Source organism: Amphiura filiformis, chromosome 17, assembly GCF_039555335.1.
Source record: "Amphiura filiformis chromosome 17, Afil_fr2py, whole genome shotgun sequence".
Classification (NCBI taxonomy): Eukaryota; Metazoa; Echinodermata; class Ophiuroidea; order Amphilepidida; family Amphiuridae; genus Amphiura; species Amphiura filiformis.
This window is the reverse complement of record NC_092644.1, coordinates 15,844,632-15,868,888: the sequence shown is the minus strand read 5'-3', so window position 1 is coordinate 15,868,888 and position 24,257 is coordinate 15,844,632.

Here is a 24,257-nt window from a genome sequence, read left to right as displayed (position 1 = left end):
ATAGTGCGCTACGCCTAGACGTTGATCCACAAGCCTCAGCACACTTTACAGGTTGTCGCTGAACACTAGGGCCCCACATCATTCCATAAACCATTAAACAACAATTCCGGGACTTTGCTGCTTCAGAGAGCGCACACCCTAGACATTCCACAAATGTGGCTGGACGCGGCGAATGAGCCGTAAACTCGGCAAACTTCATTTCGAGCTACAGGTGAAAATATATGCAAATCTCGTATTTTGGCGAAGTTGAGATTTTTGCAGATTTGAAATGTTTAAGCTTTCTTCTAAACACATACAAAGTTTTATTTTAAAGAAATAAGTGGAAATATGAAATAATTTACATTTTCTGAGGCCCATCTGATGAGTGGTCATTATGCTTCCCTAACTTTGAACGCGTTTTTCTCGGTTTCGCGTTTTGATTCATGACAACCTATAACAAGCCATAACTTCGCTTCTGATTGTCATATTAAGTTCATTGAGGTGTCATTTTAATTCCTGAAACATGCTCTTTGCAAATATGTAAAAAAGTAAAAATGACCACAGGGGGACTTTACGGCTTATTCGAGGTGTCCAGGCACAAATAACCTTCGCATCCAGGATCAGCTCCCCGAGTTTCGTACGGGTTACAACGAGACAATTAGCAATAAGTTCCTTGTACAAGGGACTTTCAAGCTAACTCAATCTTTCCACGAGAGCATACTAGGCACCGCCAGGGTTCGAACCGGCAACCTCTCGCACCATAGTCGAACGCCGTATCGATTGAGCTAACTTGACTGACTGCTAAACCAAAACTGTACACCAATAGAGGGCGCACCAGCGTATACGAATTTCCAAACAACGGTTCCTATGCTCACGATGATTAAACTTTTGATATCAAATTTGTGTATAGAAAATTTTTATATCGGACTCTGACTCTGATTAAATGGGGATGGAACTAGTGGCGACTTTTTAATTTGGCTGTGTTTATATGGGTCGCATATTTCTTTAATGACCATTGTTAGCTGTTTTGTAACCTTTTTCAACAGTGCTCGCGAAAGAAGGATACGATTTTTTGAAATGTGAGATTTTGAGAGATAAACCCCCTAAACAAATAAAATTGAAAGTGATCCAAATTAATTAATGGGAACGAGTATTATAAGTGCAGCGATATTCATCCCTCTTAGTCGCAACTACAACCGTTACGATAGCGTCTGCTTCAAGGCGACGAGAGAACATAATGGGTGTAGGAAAGAAGAACACATCAAAGCAGATTGACCTTGATGTATAAAGATCATTCACAAACTGTTGCCTTCCCCTGTTGGATCCTACGGAACACAATTTTCTGAAGTTTTTCTACGTTCGTTTTCGTATATTAATTTCTTCGATGTAGCAACGAAAACAAACAAAAAGGGAATGGTCACATTAAAAATTTGAATTATTTCAACTATTTATGTACTTTGTTACTCCACCCTGCACAGGCGCACACCGACATTGCCTGGCTAATAAGTACTTGGTACAGCAGAGATACTAAAATCAATACCGTGAATGTGCTATGCACGATTTGATATTCAGACGATAAATCTTTGGATACCGGGGTAGAAAATGATGAATATCTCCCGTAATTTATTTATTCTAAAGAAGCCAGATTTCAAATAGGTCAATTACCAGGCTATTAACAGTAGCCTTAGTCGGATGTCCCTCGGCTCATTATGCGTCTCAAAACTATTAAACAGGTCGGAACAAAATGGCCATGCGTGGCTGTGGATTCAACCTACCATGGCGATTTCTGCCATGAAGATATCGGGGCGATGACACTGTGAGGCGGTGCATATAATACTTTAAGACCCAATTTTCCCCCCTAAGGCCCGTCGTGGCCGACGGCCAAAGATGTACCTACGGCCGCCCCCACCCCCGGCTACGCAACTGGCTAGGTGTATCCAGAAGTAGTAGCTAAAAGTAACACAAATATCTTCAAAATACTTTTAAGGCTGATTTACAGTGTGCACAAGAATTAAGGTACCAGTTCTGTTTACACATGTGTACCCAAAACAAAATCATAATTAAAACCAGTAGCCAATAGCTGCTCTTTTAACTCGGATTTTAGACCTCATTCGTCAAAATCGTTAAAGAAATAAAGACACGATGATCCAAGGAAGATGCAAATTCAAAAATTACAATTGGCTCCATTTCATTCCCTATTGATTTTTACACAAAGCGCTCTCCAACAAGAGAACTAGAGCTGTGCTTTCCATCATTGTATTGATTAGTACATTAAAACTAGCTAATTTAATTCTCAACCAATTTCAACAAAATGGTCTTCAATCAGAGCTAGAGAACAGGTACTGGCTTCTTGTTTTAATTTTGACATTTGTATTATTTTGTGTATGATATACAGGTGTCAACATAACTGGTCCTCAAATACTTTTGCGCACTGCATATATCGGACTGAGAACAAGAAAGACACGACAATAAAGTTCACAGTGGAATTTAATTTATGTTGTCGTATATCATGTTTATAGCTAAATCAAATCAAAACGTATATTAATCGTTGTTAATCAGAGTTTCAGAGATTTATTGTGCTGACACTCAATTAATTAAAATCACATGCATTGAAGTAGCCCATCGAAAAGGAAACCATGAAACATAACGAAATTGCAAGGACGAAACGTCTTATGAACAACTCTAATTCTACAATTATATTTCTTAAAAATTCTTAAAGTACGAAAAGACGAGCTTTGTTTACCAAATCCACTGTTTAAAAGTTTTACACTGTTTAAATGACAATTTGAACGACTTATCTTTCATTTTTAAGGATTCTATAAACAATTTAATTTTTTTACACTTTCGCTGGGATCACTGAATGAAACTTTAATTAATTAGGTCTTCAGTCTACAAAACTAATAATAATTGGTTAAACAAAGAGTTTCATAGTTTCCTCAGAATCGTATTTTCTTAACCTAAAGATTATATTATTACTCATAGTTATTTCTCATAGTTAAATAAAATTTTGACAAATCTAATGAATTTTTGTACAACATTTTATAAACACAGCATTTTATAAAGCCAGAAAATAACAATACTTATTTTCCATATGGAATGACACCTAACCTGATGTTTGACGTCATCAAATACAACAGACTTCATACAATCAAAAGTGACTTTAACTGTTGATACACTTCAAAACATGCAAAAACAAACAATTAAATAAAACACACACACACGCATACACACCCCACCCCTACCACCACCCCACCCCTACACCCCTACACCACAACACACAAACACAATTACTTCACTAATTCCCACCAATGAATGCTACACCGCTTATACCGAATGAGAGAAGCTGTAAATAAATAAGGTACATACAGTACCCTGTGGTCATCGCTTTTTATTATGTAAAAATTGCTTCAATCCTTTCTCGTATTTCTACTGCTTCATCTTGCATTTCTAGAGTATTCTCCTCCGTCGCTTGCATCCTCTTTTCGACTCGCTTTTTCTTGCAAGTTGATATAACTTCAGCAATTGTATATAAATATGGATTAAGTGCTGAATTGATTGGCAAAATGAATGCTACTGACCAGGCATAGATAGATGGGGGTAACATGAGTACCCTCGTTTGAACCAAAATTCCTAATATGATAATTGGAACCCAGCAAATGAAGTCGGTGACAACTATTGCTGTTACATTGGCGGTTAGCAGGACTTGTCTTTGCAAATCTTCAGTCATACTCGCCCTCGAATATTTCCTTACTGCTCTGATTATTTCAATGCAGCAAAAAAGTACGATCAAATAACAAATGCAATTTACTCCAAGAAATACTGCTGAAGAAAAATATTGGCCAGTCTGATAACCTTTAAACGTGGTTGTAAATACAGGATATTGGAAAATCATGCTATCAGATATTACATCCCTTGTTTCCTCCTTTAATACAAATTGTTTGTTTAAAGCTAATGGTAAGCCAATACACACGTTTGAATTATCGTAGAATTTAAATGATTTCCCACTTAAAATAGATGGTATAATACCTAAAACAAACGATATAATCCACGTTGCAAGTATCAATATCTTGGCCGCAAGGGAACTAATATTTTTCGTTGAAAATCGAGTATTTATAAATCTGTCGATACTTATCAATGTAACTAGAAATACAGATGCTTCGGACGATATTATGGATAACGCTCCAGCAATTCGACAAGTAATACTTGCTCGCCAGCGTTCAGATTGCATAGGAAAGTATTCGCCAAAATAGATATCAGCAGACGCAATGATCAACATGTAAACGCCCATGAGAGAATCAGATATAGCAAGACTTTTGAGAAATAGGTCCTGAACTGAATGGGTTTCTTTTGTAAATTTCCATGACAACACGAAAATATTTCCACAAAGTGCGTTGACCCCAATGAGCCACATCATAAACATCAAAACCCTATCGGAGAGAAGCCTATTACACGTGAGATACGGGGATCGTTTATAAGCCGCGCTGCAGACAACATCATCAGGCACATAGCAATCACATATCTCGTGTTGGCTTACTAGCAATTCCAAACTTTTACTTGAAAAAGACAAAGTATCAAATTTGATTTCATTCATTACGTTATCTCTTATATTAAGGAAACTTAAATGAGGTAAATTTGTAAAATTTGGGACTGTTTTCAAGTTATTTTTCTGTAGTTCAATACTCTGAAGATTGTTATTGTCTCTGAACAACTCCCGGTCCAAATACGGCATATCCAGCCCACTTAAATCTATAGTATGAAGTTTTCTTAGCCCTTGTAATAGACTTCTTTTGAATTTAACCCCTGTATTATTAGCCAGGATCAGAACTTGCTGCTCTTTCAAACCGTTAAACAGTTTCTCCGGAAACTGAGTTAGCATATTACCATGCAAAGATAAAACGATCAACTTATTTTGGTTTTCAAACGTGCTAGAGTTGAGAAATGTCAATCTGTTATGGTCAAGGGTCAGAATAATAAGATGCGACACATTTTGAAGTATGCCTGAGGAAAAGCTTTCTAACTTGTTCCAGCTCATATACAATACTTTAAGATTTGGTACATCTTGAAAGAGTGCACCATCTAAAGTCATTAAAGCATTGCGTGCCAAATATAATGTAGTCAGTGATTTCAGGTTCTTGAAGCTATCCACTGGTAACATTTTCAGGTGATTAGATCCAATGTATAATGTGTGAAGATTTATCAAAGTTGTAAATGCTTTAGTATTTAAACCAGTGATGTTATTGTTAGAGAGGTCCAACATTTCTAGATTAGTTAAATTTGAAAACAATCCGATTTCCAAGGTGGACAGAGTATTATGATTCAAATACAATAGGGTTAACGATTTCAGGTCATAAACACCCCTGCCTGTAAAGTGTTCAGGTGATTATAAGTAATCGCCAATCGATAAAGGTTTGTCGAAGCTGTAAATGTTTCCCTATGTAAACTAGTTAAATTATTGTCAGTGAGGTCCAACGTGTGTAGATTGCGTAAATTTGAAAATAAGCCAACTTTCAAAGAAGACAACCTATTTTCAGAGAGATTTAGATATGCAAGATTGTTTAAACTTTGAAACACTCCTACTTCCAAATCCGCCAAGAAATTTGTCTGTAAATCCAAAACTTGCAGTCTATTTTTAAATATTTGGAATGGTAGTTGCGTCATATTTGTAAATATTTCAGCATGCAGTTCAGTTAAGTTATTAGCAGATAAATTCAAGATGATTAGGTTTCTTAAATTGGAAAATAAACCAACTTCTAAAGAGGACAATCCATTCCTTTGGAGACTAAGTCTTCTAAGGTTATGTAACGTTTGAAATAGGTCAACTTGCAATGTGTTTAGCTCGTTATTTGAAAGGTCTAGTGTATTAAGTATCGACAAACCTAAAAACAAATTCGAATTTAAATAAGATAATCTATTATGCGAAAGAAACAGTATATATAGTTTGAACGAATCACGAAACAGATCAATTTCCAACGACGTCATCATATTATGTGAAAGGTCAAGGATAAACAAATTGCTCAGCCCTTCTAAAATACTTCCGTTTACAAACACCAACATATTATTTGATATGTTTAAGGCGTGCATTTGACTCAGGTTCCTAAACAAGTGCTCTGGTAAAATCGTCAAAGTATTTTGTGCAAGACTAAGGTCTCGTAAGTTGATCAATTCTTGAAAAACGTATTCATTGAGCTCAAGTAATAGGTTTTGGGAAAGAGTCAGATGGAATAAATTCCCAAGATGACTGAAAATTTGTATCGGCAATGTCTTCAACAGATTGTTTGAAATATCTAAGATTTTAATCCTATTCAATCCCCATAATGCATCTTGCTCAAACTTTATAATATTATTACCAGCTATATTTACGGCAGTAGAATCGGTTGGCACGTTTAGAAACATTTTAAAATCCTGCCTATCGCTGTCAATTTGATCTAGACATTGAAATGATACTTCTTTGTAGCCTAGAGTAGCATTACAATGAGTTGGGAATTCCAGCCTACATCCATCTCTTGTACCTGTTTCCCCAGAACATGTAATTTGATCATTATACCCCTTTACATTTGTACATATAGGCCTCCCATTTATTTGTGAGAAACGACGAATCTTGTCAAATTCTGGACAATCTAGCAGGGATTCTTCTGGAACATCTGCTTTGGAAATCTGAGAGAATGTTATGTTAATGACACCCTCTAAGATTACCCTCAACTTTGAAGATACAAATTTGCTAGTACAGTTATTTTGTTTCAAAACAATGTACTTATTTTTACAATTCAAAACAGAACCATTTCGTTCCATATACAGAAAAAATGAGCTAAGAGTTTCATGAATTTGTACTTGCAAAAGCGAAGCGTTTTCCATGTTAGCATCGACGCGAAGACTGCAGGTCTGACCATGGCTACCTTGAAGTGTGAACACGTTACTGGTATTACCATCCTTCTGAATGCCACATGTAGAAGCATCATCCCATAGTGGTTCAACAATTATGTTCGCTGTAATACTATGGCCATGGAAATAAATTGTCCAAAGCACAACGCTTGTCACTAGTATTAATTGGGCGTGAAACTTCATGTTGCTGCTCAGGGTTTAACGTTCTATACTTGATGTCAAGGAAGTGCCCGTTGCAAGAAAATTAGGCAACTGCAGACTGCAGTGCAGTGCAGTTCACAACTTACCTTCTAGTATTTCAACTTCCCGGTAGTATTAATTAATTGGGTGTGAAACTTTATGTTGCTGCTCAGGTTTAACGTTCTATACTTGATGTCAAAGAAGTGTCCGTTGCAAGAAAATTAGGCAACTGCAGACTGCAGTGCAGTACAGTTAACAACTTGCTTCCTAGTATTTCAACTTCCCGGTAGTTTGATGATGGCGTTTTGGCGATTTGGCGAGATTGTAAATACAAGACTCAAAATGTCGATATTGTAAGTACAAGACTCAAAATGTCAATATTATAAATACAAGACTCAAAATGTCAATGACAAACCCGATATCGATCATCCGTATTTTCTCAATGCGTTAAGAACTTTTTAAGCCAGAAAAGCAATGCACATCATCCTGGAGATCATAGGGATTACATGCAAAGCGTTTTAAGCCAGTGTCAATGTTATTACGCCTGCATTTCGGAACCACCAACTTGGCACCAAGCGATCAGAAACACGCGGGTATCAGACAAGGAAAATTTTACATAAGGTGTCAGAAAATGTCATTAATTTAATTTCTACCCTCATGGGCGATAATATAGTTTATTTAGAAAATGTTAAGTCATATGGAACTATTGGGCAACTTATAATACGACTGTAATGCACATTTTCGGCATTGAAGCCCAAATATATAGATATTGTAAACATCAATATGTTACAAGAGACATGCGCCTGGCTTGATCTGATCATGTTATACAGAGTTGTTACATCGTGTAAAATCGACGAATAGATTTTTCTGGTTGCCAAAAAATAATATTCATATTGGCATATTCGGCCAGCCAGCTTCAATTCAAAAATGTTTGATCCAGGTGTGTTTATATTGATGTCTATGGAACTCAATATCACTCATTTGTGAACGTTGTAATCTTCCGGGTAGGATATTACTCGGTATCTTGAAGTAATACAGAGTTCATTAATGTATTGATGGACGTCTTAGCCTCATCGCACCAGGGAATGATAAAATACTGATCTAAAAGAAAACAAGATAGAATATCAACAAACAAATGATGAATTTGTTGTTGTTGATCATTTCAAGGTTTATTGCAATCATTAAAAAACATACACCTTTAAGCACAACGATTGAAAAGTAAACACATACACGTGACTAGAGAATGGAGTACACTGAACGCCATCCCCATATCTCCGTATGAGAACTAGCATTACATGTACAAAACATTCCGTTTTATCATAGTAGGGGTTTTTCTCAATTATGGCGTCTTAATGAGAAATAGAGGCAAAGTATACTTTTATGAACACATACGATTTTTGAAAGGAAATTACTCTTTCAACATAACCATGATAACTGCCAAGTTAATAATTTCACAAGAGCAAATAAAAATAATTTGCAGAAACCTATTCTAGGCATCACCAACCCCTTCTATGGTCATTTTGGTTGGTAGGCCCTACGCCCGGGTAAGGTTTTGGAATAATGATAAAAAAAATGGGTCTACGATTAGCTTAAGTAGTTGAGGGAGTCGTTGCAGCCCCTCTCCCTGTTCGTATAATAGGGTTAAAAAAAAAACCCGAATTTAAAAGTTACATTTACAGCGATCAATGGTTATTCAACGCAAACTTTTAGCATTTAAAAACTCGCCATTTCATTATCTTTGTATTGAATTCAAATCAATACAATTTATTGGAAAACGGCTCAGTTATTTTTTGTGAGGTATTTACCTTGGCGATAAAGCTTACTCTTATCCCTCATTACGTTGCTAGATCTGAAGTTTCTTAATACATTTGATCATATATTAAAATAGGAAACGTCAGTACCTAATCGTAGTAATTAAAATTTATATTCTTACTTTAGTGAAATGGTGTATCGCGAGAATTTGTTGGAATTATATGCGACAAAAGAGACAACTGACACGAAAGTGATACTAGGCGTGGCACTTCATAAACACGTACTACCCATTAAGATATTGCAGTCTATACGGTTTATATATAGATATTATTTTATATTGATACATTGTTTCCTTTCCGTTAATAAAGTTACACAGTGAGTTTTATTACTTATGATTATATACATTTTTTCATCAACGAAGTTCTCTCTTGATTGCCGCTAATCAACACAAGCTTAGAAGCTCTTCGGGCTGATTCATGCTCAATATATACGACGTTGAAAATTCGTACACCAACATGTATTTGAAATGATTCACTCGGTTTCAATTCATTTAAATCTTCTAAAGAATACGTATCGACGAAAATTAATAATAACAACAACAACATCAACATCATACAAACATTTTGTAAATCGAATTTGTGACAAAATATTCATTTATAAGTACTCCAAACATAGATTCAAATTTCTTAATTACCATTCAATGAGAAAAACAATCAATCAGATAAGACAAAGAAAGCATCAATTTGGAGTAAAATTAATGGGGGATCGAGTGGCCGAAAGTTCAGAAACAATGTAGGTAGTTAGATGTTCAAAAAAAATTTCACAATCAAGATATCGCAAGATTCGCCAAAAGTGTTTCCTAAACACGGAATTCTAAAATTTAATAAGTACTGCATGTGGTTCTGATAAATGGCGACATTATTTCTTTGATCGATTGATAGCACAATACACAAAAGAGAAAAGTAATCACACTCGGCGTGATTTTATTAGTGGCACACATTAAAAAACCCGTGAACAATGGTTAGAATTGATTTTAAAGGATTTTTTCATATGCAAATTACGTTAATCATTCATTACAATACTTTATTCCAAGATTGTCGTTACTTTCTTCAAATAGCTTTTGTCACAGGATCAGGTCAGTTACGCAATCCAATTAAAATGTGCTGAACAACAGGGGATTAAAGCAGTAGCAACCTGCATTTCTTTTGTGTGAACAATGATGCAAAGTGTTTAAAAATGGATTTAACTAGGTATCTTTTAAAACACCATGTTTAAAATCCACCTACCCTTTTGATAATTTTGAAAATATTTTGCCTCATATTTACATCATATGAATTATTTTAAAAATACCATTAATATTTAAATAAAACTTTTGAGACAAAAAAAAGTCCCACAAAACATATTTCACAATCAACCTGACTTTTATCTTGTCTTGCTTGATCTCAGGTTTCCCAACAACTCTGATCAATATAGCAATATGAAAATTTTGAACTTACCTTTACTAATTTTAAGTCTTACTTCAGCGAATTCGCAACAAAATCAAATCTATCTTTGAAGTAGTGTATTATGAGAAATACATTTCCCTACAGAAAGCTACAGGAGCTATAACAAAAAATGCCGACACGATATAGTCAGAGTAATTATACGAGTACAGTGCAACGATGTTTGAAAAGATAACAAGAGGGAAGGTTTTTCAATCAATCATTTTAAGTAATTCCCAGAATCCTTTGCAATGAAACAGAAATTACGTCATCGTCGATGTGGAAATCCTCAATGCATACGTTGGACTGATAGACAACGTGGGTTTTTTACTAACGGATTTCGGGAATTTGATGAAAGAGACAACTGAAGAGCTGATAGGAAAGCAATACTAGGCGTGGCAAATTAGATACGTTCCATTACGAAGGGAGTTTATATAGATATTCTTATACATTGGTGTTCTTCTGCTGCATTTGCACAGTTGAACATGTTGAATATAATATACACTGTATACCCTTTGTTCATTAATGCAGTTCGCTCTTGCTTGCTAAACAAATAAGGTTTGGAAGTTCTTAGTTATAGTTATGTAGAAACTAAAACAAAGGAAAACACAACACGTTGTAGGTGTGGGGGAAATGGGTGCATATTATTTTCAACTGTATTTCAAGCCTGAAACTTAATTAATTATCATCAATGATCTAAACTAACCGTATTATCTACCATAATTAATTCTTGGTGAGAACAAAATGTAAAATGCTGTGGCAATCACAGAAGTTATACATAAACCAAAAGGAAAACGTAACATACCACTACCTGGCTGCGTTGGATGGGGGTAATTGGACGTATTTTTTAAAAGCTTTAATTCAAGCCTCAATTTACGGTAAAGTTTTATACCTTTATCCCTCATTGCTTTGCTAGCTCTCAAGTTTTTTAATACATTTGTAGTAAATATAAACTTTACTTTAGTGAAGTGGTGTATCATGAGAGACTTTGGGAATTTTATTCAGCGAGAGACAACTGAAGACCCGACACGAAAGCGATACTAGGCGTGGTTCGTCATTTACATGTACTACCCATTACAATATTGCAGTATATATATAGATATTTATATAATATTGAATGGCTTTGAGAGTGATACAAGATTATAGATAGAAACGTATTGCACGAGTCGAAGATGACTTTTATCATTCACTAGACATTAATAGTGAAATTGCATTGGTTAATAGCCTAATAATATCATTTTCGTGTTGCTCAGGTTTGTATTTTTGCTGTATGATATAATTATAGTTGTATCATACTGCTCTTTATCATCGTGATATTTTTTCCTAATCGTTTTCTAATCATGCGGGTTTTACTTCACAGCGTGTTGATTTAGTATGTAAAAGAGACGAAACAAACAAAACGTTTTGGACATCATTCGTAAAAGGTTTGAAAAGGTTGCCATAAAACGTTTAAAGGTGAACCTCATTGAAAATAAAGTTATATATCAATTGAAAGCTTATGATGTCAGGATATTAAAAATAACTATATATTTGGTGTCGTTAGGAATAAATCAACTGTCACATACTTTTTGAATTTTGACAATTGACCAAACCGTTCTTGAAATATAAGGGTTTTACGAAACTCTCTCATTTTCAAGCCTTACCACGGATTCAGATATCAATCGATGCTCTATAGCATAATATTATTCATCTTGATTTAATAATTCGTCTCAAAGCCCCCGCGCGCATTAGTAAAATCGCCCGCTTTTTTTCGTGTTATTCCCGCTGGATTGGGTAAATGTCGGTTTCTTTTTTTCCGATCCACCACACAAAATTTTCACGTCAGACGTCAACATAGCCCAAAGCGTAAATCTCAATAAAAAATCTTCATCTTGACCACAGTGCAACCTCCCTGAGCGCCAGGCCTACACCCGATACACACATATGTACAGGTAACACAATGTTAAACACATTGTGTCCATACGGGTTGTATGGGCACGGTAAATGCCATGCTGGGATGGATATGCTGTATTATGTACAGCATATGTGTGGGCACGGTGTACCCCGTTGTCAAAATACGTAGTACGTATTTTAAATTTGTAACATATATAATTAAACCCTAAACCCTAACCCTAACCCTAACCCTAAACGCTAATCCTAACCCTAAAACTAGATTATATCATGAAAAGGACATTTATATTTGTTAACATTAGCTTAGATTATTTTCAAAAATCTACATGTAACCTTTTTTTGGGACACCCGGTATAATCTATCTTAGCGTGATACTAGAGAGGGCGACGCGATTTTGAGTGCTAAACACATTTTATGAAGTATTAGGGGGGTTCTTCGAACAATTTTGTACGGGGGTGTGCCACGTAGACTTTCGGATGCTGACTTTCTCTATACCTACTTTCTGCTGTTTTTGCTACCCATCAGTATACCAATTTTCAAGAAAAAGCACCCAAAAAGCACCCAAAGGTGCCATAATTGGGCGCTTTAAGGGCACTTTTGCCAAAATGCGCCCAATTGGGCGCATTGGCTTCCACTGAAAACCCACCCATCGATATACCAAAATCGCTGAAAAGGTACCCCAAAACCGTGGAACATCCCCGTATACCTTCAACCAGGAAGAACCCCCTCCCCCGGGGAAATGTCCTCAAATGTCATTTATTCCGTAACACGACTCCACAGCAACCTTTGAACGCCATAAGTCTTGTGCATATTCAACTATCGCTTCATGTCAAATACTGGAACTTACGTTTTGTTATAAACACGACGCACACCGACACCGCCTGGCTAATAATTATTTGGTGCAGAAGGACACTAAAAATGAATACACGGGATCGATACACGTGAATTGCTATGCACGATTTTGATATCAGACGAAAATCTTCTGATACCGGGTTAGAAAATGATGAATATCTCCCGTCATGATTTTTTTCTCAAGAAACCAGATTTGGTCTCATAAACTTGGAAATACGTGTTGAACAGATATGATAGTCGCTAGAATGCGCTTTGAAAATTGGCCGTGCGCTTTGAACTCAAAATTTGACCATTTTATATTGCGTTGGTCCTGTTATGGACTACAGCGTGCAGCGTGTAGTACAGCTGCACTCACTGTAGGCAGTATAAAAGTCGATGACCATTGACCTCAATGGGGTATACAAGCTTAATCACGCACAACCAAGATCGATTACCCGGCTATTGTGAGTAGCCTTAGTTATGTCCCTCGACTAATTATTAGTTTAAAAGAGCTTTAAAGGTTTGAACCAACTGGCTAATCGTGGCTGTGGATTTAACCTACCATGGCGATTCCTGCCATGAAGATATAGGGTCGAAGACACTGTGCGACGTTTCGTCCGAAACCATCGGACAGACATCATCAGGTGACTGATGATGTCCGATGGTTTCGGACGAAACGTCGTGTTAACGAAACGTTAGTTCCAGTATTTGATTTATTTATGTACTCTTGATTTACCAACTGGATGAATAATCTACACCAAGATATCGCTTCATGTATTCCGTGTCGTAACGTGACACCGAGTTGTAAACGAACATCGTGGAATTCGTAATGGTATAATATATAGTCATGTATTAGCAGATATCCGTGTTAGAGATAGCTGAATAACAACACCTGGCGTAACAAGTCATTGCTGCTCATTCTTTGTGTGTAACATTGATGTAACTAGGCTACTTTTGAATTAGAAATTTTTACTGACATTGGTTTCACTTTTTGAAGAAAATGTCACATAACTAATAAAAAGCTGCACAAGCTGCCATAGTCCTGTCAGTTAATAACTGAAGGGGAAATAAGATCTTTAGGGGCTTTTAAGTATTAATATATCATCCGTTCTTAGATGTTCAGTGAAGTGTAATTTGTTGTGATTAATTAAAGAGGAAACTTCTTACTTCGTATTTGTGTTTATCCGCTTTTTATTGTCAGGTAATGTGAAATGTGATGTGAATTATTCAAGACTGCTAAGTTCCTAAGCTCTTCCTTGAGTGAAAGGCACTTGAAAACATATAAATTAAAGAATAATAGTTGTGCCATAGGGGATCGCACAAGTGGCTAATATTTTTAATACATAAACTCTCAAGGAAAGAAGTTGAAGACTCTAAATCTCCGGTGAAAAGTATTTGAAAGGTATAAGCTAACAAGTTGACATGTGATGATGCACAACAACTGACCTTAACATTTTCGAAAAAGTGAACAACAAGCCTCCATGTCGTTTCAATCAGTGCCGCTTTTTCTGTTGGTCATCTTCCAAAGTCAAATAATTCGTACACTACTTTAGTTATTTATCCTATAAAGATGGATATACTCGTATAATATTATGACAAGGGTCATTATATTAAATTGGAATCAAAAAACTAAAGGAGGATTTCATGATCCTAGCATCCTCTTGTTATGAATTTTTTCAGTAGATATCCACGAAAAAAGCGTATTCCCAAAATTTCAGTTGATTTCGATTTTGCGTTTGCGTATACCAGAACGAAATTCAAATTTGACGATATTTTTGCAATTAATCTGCAAGAAATATTTGGTACATAAACATTATGTAACCTGAGGTTTCCAGAGGTATGAAAATCTCATCTTTTTTTGAGAAAAGTGGGGGACGAGGCTGTGGATCACGAAATGCCCTTTCAAGGGTCATTATACTAAATTACGCACCTTTATATAATTGTAATTCTCAAAATTAAATATATCACAATTTTAACTTTCGATTTAAAAATCGTTACGCCAAAGATGCAGTAAAATGTATCCAGAGCAAACATCACACCTACATACACTTGAAGTATAAATCATCAGATTTATAAAGTTTACTTCGAGTATTGTTAAATATCAAAAATATCAATTTTTAATGATTTGCCATAAAATGTGTATTACATTGCGAATTTCACAAAATCAAAATTATTTGATATCAGAATGACATTCTTCGTATTCAGAATGCAATTCGATATGTCTGATGTGCTTTAATGCCCCACAATAAATACTGTCCAAACGTTCATACCCCAGCCCTTAAAACCCACCTCTTTCCCACTATAGCTCTTTTTCCTTTCTTGTCTTTCTCTCTTTTAAGCGCTTTGCCTACTTTTGTAAAAGGCGCTTTATAAATCACATTGTTTATGTTTATGTTTAACTATTGAAGATTTTCCCGGGACTTTTGATAATAGAGTTTATCCACTTCACTCATGTGTGCCTTCTAACAAAAGGCACTGGTTCCCGTAGTATTCCTCATTCAAACTAATTCAATGCACGACCTCGGAATTACCTGCATGACTTTGGCGGGCTATTTTGAAACAGTCATGGTTGCACATGCAGGTACTTCTTTAGAATGTCCTAAACAAGGTATAGCAGTCGTTGATAGGACATGCAGCTTATAGAACATGGATAACCTCTATTCCTGACCCATATAAATCAATGGTTGAAGAAGATACTTGGCGATTATTTGACCCGTGATTCGGGCTGAAATGTTCTTTTGCAAGTTCTTCACTTTGTAGGTTGCGCACATTATACAGGTTTTTTGGGGGGGGGGGGGTGGCCATCGTTTCATTTTATCATTAGGCCTCAGTTTTGTTTTTTTAAACTTTTTTTTTCCAGTCAGCGCCAATTTGTGTTAATTTTCTTTAAAATGTCGACATCGCCATAAAATGTAGTCATTTACTTGATTTGTAGTTTAGTCCAATTCCTATTAAAGTTATTCTTAAATTATTCTTTACTAACACAATATTTCAAGAGTTTGTTTCCAAAAGGCATTAGTTCAATAGCTGCCTTGTGTAACATTTTGCTGGAATATTTTTACATTCTAAAGTTTAAATGACATTTAACGATTGGAATGGATATGTTTGCACATCTGGCTTATTCTCTTTCAATAATATATTTGTCCCCTAAAATTGTCAAATCCAAGGTTTTAAAATGGCTGCCATTGCACTTGATGCCTTTTTCTTCATCGCACGTGGGAAGTTCAAGGGATTTGCAATTATTTGCCAAAATTGTTTTAACTATATATTCTACTACGCCAATGTTATTAGAGTGGCAAGGTTACTGCTACTCAATATTTTCAAATAAAAAAATCCCACAAAACAGTCTTTGGACTTAATGCCTTTTGGAACCAAACTTTCATTTTATGATGTTCAAATTTTCTCCATTATTTTAGGACCCTGTAATAAGGCAAAAATTAGACCATCGCTTAATTTAATACATTTAATTTATGGGAAAAATGGCATTTTTTGGTGATTTTTGTTAAGTTTTGACCAAAAGAACAAATTTTTATATGGGACATTTTTTGAAAATTGACATATACATCTTGCAAAGTGTATCAGTTTACTAAGATGGATGTTTGGATCAAAAACGTCAATCATAACATTTTCTGCGACCTACGGTTTTTGACCTATGACCCCTTGGAATTCATAAGTAGGCCTAAAACGGGTGTTTTAGTGATTTTGGTGTGGGGGGTACAAAATATTTTGGTGTATACAGAAAAAGGGAACCAAAAAGGTTTGAATCTATAAAAAAAAAAGTAGTTCTAAAAGTTTAACATATATAGGGGAGTCAAAAAAGATTTGACATACCGAAATCAAAATTTTTCCAGCCCCCAAGTATTTATGAACGTTCCCTTAGCTCTTTAAGTATGGCAAATATGGCAAATTAGGCCTATAAACATTTAGATTTTGCAGTGTTCCTCTTTTGGACCTCGCCTCATACAAACTCTGTTATTTCCAGTTAGGTGTTAAAGGCTTAATGTACGATTTCTTCAAATTTTAAATCTGTCATTATATATTCAAAATGCTGAAATAATACCAGTAATAGGCCCTAATTGAAATAACGAAAATGGTCAAATATTGGCTAATAAGTACAAAAGGGCTACAAATCTGATATATCATGGCAACCAGCGTCCGGGGGCAATAGAGGTGAGAAACCTTTGGACAATGAAGGCCCAATTGAAGCCATTTGTCATTTTTGGATCAATTTTAGCACTATTATTGGGTACTATTTTAGTTTGAAACAGCCGCAAATTGGTGAAACGAAAGCCTAATTGAAGCCATTAAAAAGTTTTCACCATTATTGTATAATATAAACAATTGTTTTAAAAATAACACGTGGATGTCCATAGCAGAAGCAAAAAGGAAGACTTGTCCATTTTTGAAAATGAAGGTCCAATTGAAGCCATTTGCATGGGGACTGTAGGGCATATTTACATTATTAGGCCTAGGCCTATTGTGTATAAATTTAGTTTTAAAAATGGAAAATTTGGAAAATTGTTTTTAGTGCATCATTTTTACACTATTATTGCCTTAAACAAAAAACAAAGAAGGCCCGATTTGAATTTGCAAAATTAAAAATGTTACACTGATCCACTGACACTTAGATATAAGAGTTCAGACTCGTAATTTCAGGTAAAGCATGCATGGATTAATATGTTAAAGTCAGGAATAGACCTATAAGTCCGTCTTAAATACTGACTTTGGTGACAAAATATCACGGGCCCTGCATATGGACTGGCCGGCAGTAATTTTCACAGGCTTTTGGACCAAGGAACCACATTTAAGCACTGTCTATAATAATCACAGGCCTATACTTAGGCTAAACTAGTACTACTCAGTATCATGGGCCTACTGAATAACGTATACAATTTAACCTTTTCCATGTTTTCTCTTCTTTTTTCTTTCTTGTCAATCACTAAAACTGGTAGGAATTTGATATTGCGTCCTCTACCCTTCAGAAAGTGCCCTCCTCAATACTACTTACATGCATAGGCCTACTACTAAATTACGTGCAATTTAACTTTTCTCTTCTCTTCTCTCTTCAATTTTTCTCACTTTCTTTTCTTTTTTCTCTCCTTTCCCCCTTTTTCTACTTGTCAGTCACTAAAGTACTGGGGGACATATGATATTGCGTCACACACCCTTCAGAAAGTCCCCCCCCATGATCGATGCACATGCTCGCCATAGGCCTACATCCGGCACAAGCGCCTGCGAAACCTTGCAAACACCCGCGGTAAATAAACGAAAGAATAACGAACAAACCCAGGGTATTATACAGAACAGTACGAACACACATCGGACAATTTCCGAACATGTGTATTCGGCACACTCCGTTTCAAGTTTTGTGCATGCACAAAACTTGAAACGTATTGTCGACGGACTAAACAAACATCACCTAACACGAAACGCATTTGGCGGATAATAACAGGACATATGAAGAACATAAAACGAACATTGACGAACACTAACGGATTTGCTAAAATACCATCCGTTTCTTATACGGAAGACCGATCCGGTGTAGTGTGACACTAAGACGGTCTGGGTCAACGTACATCACCGAATGCAAAAATATGCTATCCGGTGGTGAAGGCCTCACAGGAACGTATTTGCAACGAACAAAGAACGAACATGAACGAAATGAGAGCGAACAAACTCCGGCAATATGCAGCACCATACGAACACACATCGGATAAATACCGAACATGTGAATTCGGTACACTTCGTTTCAAGTTTTGTGCATGCACAAACTTGCCGACGGACTTAACGAACATCACCTAACACGAAACGCATTTGGCGGATGATAGCAGGACATAAAAAGAACATAAAACGATCATTGACGAACAACAACGGATTTACTAAAATGCCATCCGTTTCTTGTACGGAAGACCTATTCGGTGTAGTGTGACAGACCTGTGACGGCGGTGATTATGATACTAAATATTGCGTTGGTCCTGTATGGACTACTTTTGGTCAATCAGAGTGAGATCATTACTCCCACACATATTCTAATTGTACATGTTGTATTAACCAATAGTTAGTTATGATTGGAGATCTGTCGAAATAACATCTTACATGTATTATGGTTATATAGATATTATGTTTACTTTTCCCGGTTATAATATATCTCTATACCGTATATTTGACAATGATAGCATGTATGTAGCTCTACAGTTTCATTTCATACAACCCGGGATTTCAATTCGGACCTAAGCTTGTAATTGTGGCATACTGCAGTTACTGTCCGTTTTCCTATACACAATACACAGTGCTCTCACCATTGACGCGTGACCCCTACAAATGATGTATGTTGGGAGAATGGACACTTGCCTAGTTAACATCACTGTGTGAAAAATAACCAGCCAATATTTTATTTATTCTCCAAAACTTCTAGCAAATATATTTCTCTAACATGACCTAAAATTACAGCTAGGTTAGATGTTCAGAAATGGTCGTACTTTTTGTAAAATATGAGTGAGGGCAAGGCATAGCTAGCCAACTCCCCGTGTTATTTGAATGGAGATTTGACCGAAAATATTGGTATCGGACCGCTCACTTCTGAAGGATGCCACAAAAAACCGGTAAAAGCTACATTTAAATTATTCTAAATAGGTTCTAGAAAATAAAGTTTTGTAACATGTCCTAAATTTTTAGCTAATTTAGGTGTTTGGAGAGGGTCGTACTTTTGTGTTTTAGGAAGGACATGTAAACGACAGATAACACCAAAAATATGAAGAAATTATTTCTAAACCGTGTTAAGTCAAAAATCATTATGTTGCTCATTTTTTCAAGAATGCTGGTTTACAAAAAGCACGACATTCCCTCATTTCAAATATTTAGTTTTGGTTTCTCTTTTGTTTAGAAACCAAAAATCAAGGGATTAAAAAGTAGAGCTGATCTGGTTTGCAATCATAACACTATTATGCTGGAAGGACACAACATAGGGTATATAACCAGAAGTATACAATAGCCTATTGTGCTAACATAATTATTATCATGATTGATATCGGAAATCTATCCCGCGGACGACAGTTGATGCTCTCTGTCGAAGGTAGGTGGCATATTACACTCACGAGTTCTAGGCCTAGAAATCATATACATGCGGGGATATTGAAGGATGGGGCGGGGTGGGGGATTTGTTTGTTTGTATGAAACATAAACGATGCATGGAGATGATTTGATTATGAATTAGTTTATTATCCCTGGAAGCACAACCCATACCTCTTTAAGAGGGACTCCCTCCCTATATAACCACCTCTTCCCTAAATTACCCCTTTCCCCTCCTCCTCCCCCTACATTCGATATCTTCATCTCGAGCTCTCCTCCCCTTCTCTTTCACTTCCAATGCTCTCTCTCATCTGTTTCTCTCTCTCCCGGCCCATATCCCCCTTGCCCTCCAACCACCCCCCCCACACACACACCACACAATCTCTTTTCCCCTCTATCTTCTACTTTGGAGTAAAAATTGCTTCAGTATATAAAAAGTCATTAGGTTATCAGAGGTCATATAATGGCCTTCCATCGATTCTGGTACATGGGATTAAGGACATGAATCGATTTTGTTTATAGCACCTATACAATTACAATAGTGACCCCTTTTGTAATGTCGAATGCAAATATTTCGATGGTCTATATTTTTTCACAGGTGAATTAGCCTAGACTTATTCGGTTTTGTAAACCACGTCTTTCAATGTAGATTACCATGCTCGATTTCTCTCCTCGTGAATATTGCACTGCGAAATTTAAACATTTCTTTTGTATACTTAGAGTAGGTAACTTCAAATCAAATAATTTTACGATCCACACCACTTATAAGAAACTGAAACCAAAACCGAAACTGACTGACACAAATGTTCGGTTTTAAACAAAAGGTAGAAACAATGAGTTCGATATCTTATGATTCAAGTGGTTAGGCAGGACAATAGGAAACCACGTGACCAAAACCAAAACCCAAACTAAAACTATATATTTGAAATGAGGCATTGTCTGATTTCGTGAACAAAGCCACACATAACATTGTTTCCTTTCGTTTCCTTTATAATCGGTTACCCAACTGAAGCTATGAATACCAGCTTTATTGCGATATCGCACATGAAAACAGTCACTTGTGCACAACCAGAGAAGATCCGATTTAATCAGTTGAGCTGTTTCAATGAGTGTTATCTTGGTTTAATAGCTTTTAATGGGGTCCTGCAAAGGTCGAGATGAATTCTACTGTAGACATGACTGCATCATGGAAAACTCGAAAATATCAGATGTTGGCATTTACCAATGTTAATGGAAGGCTATCTTCTATAATACAAAAAAGCACCCAAAATCGATCAAGTCATATAATGCCAATATGTTTGAATCAACTTGCTATAATCACAGTATTTCTATGACATTAAAGGGGTGTATTTCTCTTTGCCTTTTGCACGTGTCGAGGAGCGTTGACTTTGTCACTTTAAAATAATGTAAAACAACAATATTCAAAAGGTAACGGAATATTGAAGATTAGTGGGAAAAGCGTTGCATCTGTGGACGTGAAAACAAAATGTGAAGAGCGTTCCGGGTTTTTCTTTGCGGGGATGAGGTCTTTGTTGATAACAGCTAGATCAAACCTGACAAATTAACACAGCGTTTCTTGTTGTCTTTTACCATGTTTAGAGGATATGAAGTTCTAAAAATGCTTTGAAAGTAGATCACATCTGACAACTTGTTAACAGGTTTATAGACTGAAAATTTAACCCATTTTATGTTTTTGATTCTAGTACATCTACAATGCTACCATTCTAACACAATCATGGTAAAGATAATAATGGAGGCGATTCTATCAGTATCTTGTCTTATAATGTTATTGTGTTTTGGCACAGTGCGAGTGACGGGCTGTCAGCTTCAGAGATACATTATCTACGTTAGCCTGAAGCAGTATTCATAAAGAAGTACCACGAGTTAGTGAGGATCAGAGGTCATTACAAGTTGTCACACACACCCTTAACAAATTTATGATTTCATGAAAAAAAAACAAGATGATAAAAGTTGTGAGAGGTTTATTTTCTAAGTCGGTTAAATGACAAGTTGTTTTGGTACCTAGAGGCCAAAGTCTACATTACGCATTTAAAATTGACTGCCTGTTAAAATATAAGTATGTTATCAATTCTGCTGAGTATTTGACATGTTTAATGAACGCTTTGAAAGTGGGCTGCTTGACGATGCCCCAGAATAGGGGCACTTTCCATTCATAGTGCAGTTATGTGCACGGCAAATTCACCGTGACCTTTCTAGCCATAAACCCGCTTAATGAAGATTAAACCGAGATATGCAGTACCAAACCATTATAGTAATTGATTGTCCAATGCAAATTTATTACCACGTGATAATATTAATCCAATGAGCGATCGAATTGTCCGCTACGGTCGACTAATCCAATCGATAATAACGCTATTGACATGTACGGGCGGAACTCCACTGACCGAGTTTGGGGGTATTTTTCAATGTCATTTACTCATCAAAGCGGTCTCCCGCTATTATAAGGACTATGCTAATGATTTAAAGGTTGACATTTAGAGAATAAACCATACTTGATTGACAGAAAGTACTAAATTTGTACCTATTACGGTTTCGTGACACCCTTCTTCCAAATGCGACCAAGCCAGGGCGGCCCGGTGAAGCAAAATGTGCATTGGAATAACACGGGAGTTTGGATATAGATGGTAGGATTTCTTTTTCATACAAATGTATGGTCCCCCGTTATTAAAGCTTGTACCGGGTTGAAAATTCAGATATTTTGAATAGAATAAGTAATTGAAACATAGAGCAAGTACTAAAATCATAGCTTTTATACTTTTTGATATATGACGCTAACTAGTTCATCTCCTATATCTACAAAATAGCGCTACCAGTAGGGGTCAATTGCCTATTGTGAGTGCCCCTGTGTTGTGTGCATACATGTAGGCAACAATAACTGCATGATGTTTCTGGTGTAATTCGTGTAATCAATTCTGTTAGCTTTTGTTGTTGTTAGCACCGCGCCCCGAATTATCGTACGGGTAACAGAAGCAATAAGCATTAAGTTCCTTGCCTTAACTCTTTCACAAGAACAAACCGGGACTAGGCCTGGGCTCAAACTCGCCTTGCAACACACGGACGTATTCCAGTACTCCTAACTTATGTAAATAAATTATATAATTTTACCAAGGATTTTCTATGCAGATTATACCACCCTGGTCAATGAAAGGAGATTGATTTAGGGATTCAATCATGTTTCACTGTTGTTCATCACCGTTTAACAACGATGCGGCCGAGTCGCCTGCTTGGTTTACTTCACGAGGGCAGCTTTAGCTGCCCGAGCGAAATAAACCACGCAGACGCGTCGGACGCGAGGACAAGAAGCTAATTCTCGTAACGACTCACCAGGGTACAGTTTGTGGTACAAGATACGATCGATAACTTCCGATTTCTCAAGTTCTCAAAGACACTCCCAGACACTCTAGGACCTTCTTTCTGTAATCACTAGTTGGATCATGTTTCAGTGTTTCATATATGTCTTGCTATCATTCATAACCCCACGTTGCTGTTTATTGAGGTTAGATTTCGGGTTCTTTGCGCCAACAAGACATGGGGACACTTTAGTCCGTAATCAGTCCGTCAGTTGACCTGGTATTGCATCTGGGTTATGATGTGAAATATTGCCACTCATAAGTAAGTCCAGTAGATAACACATAACAATCTTAAATTGATATGCCTCTAATACTATTACTATTATTGACAATTCTTTCTGTGGATTCAGATTACTTATCTCTTGAACTTTTTAAAAAAAAGTAACACATTAAAAATGATAAAGATAGAGGCTCACCACAGACGTATCTGTTCTGCCATACATTTTATCATCCTTTTAACTAGGTTGTCGCATGGTTGAGATAAGAATCTGTTGATCTTTCAGTCAATGAGGCCATACCTTTTTTCTTTCCCAGGAATGCACTTAATATTATACAAATATTAACTGTCTATGAGTGTGATGGTCGAAATATAATCACGAGGTAAAAGATGGATTGTTCCATTCCACGAGCCGGAACCATTACACGAATTTAAGACAGTTAATATTTGTTTTATATCACTCATGCATAAATTCTATTACTAAAATACTATTTAAGGTAGGAAATACATTTTTTTATCAACATAACACCATGTTTTGCCGTGATATACTTCACATTTTGGGGTCCACCCCATAACTAAATCGGCGAGTCTAAGAGTCAGCGCACGGCT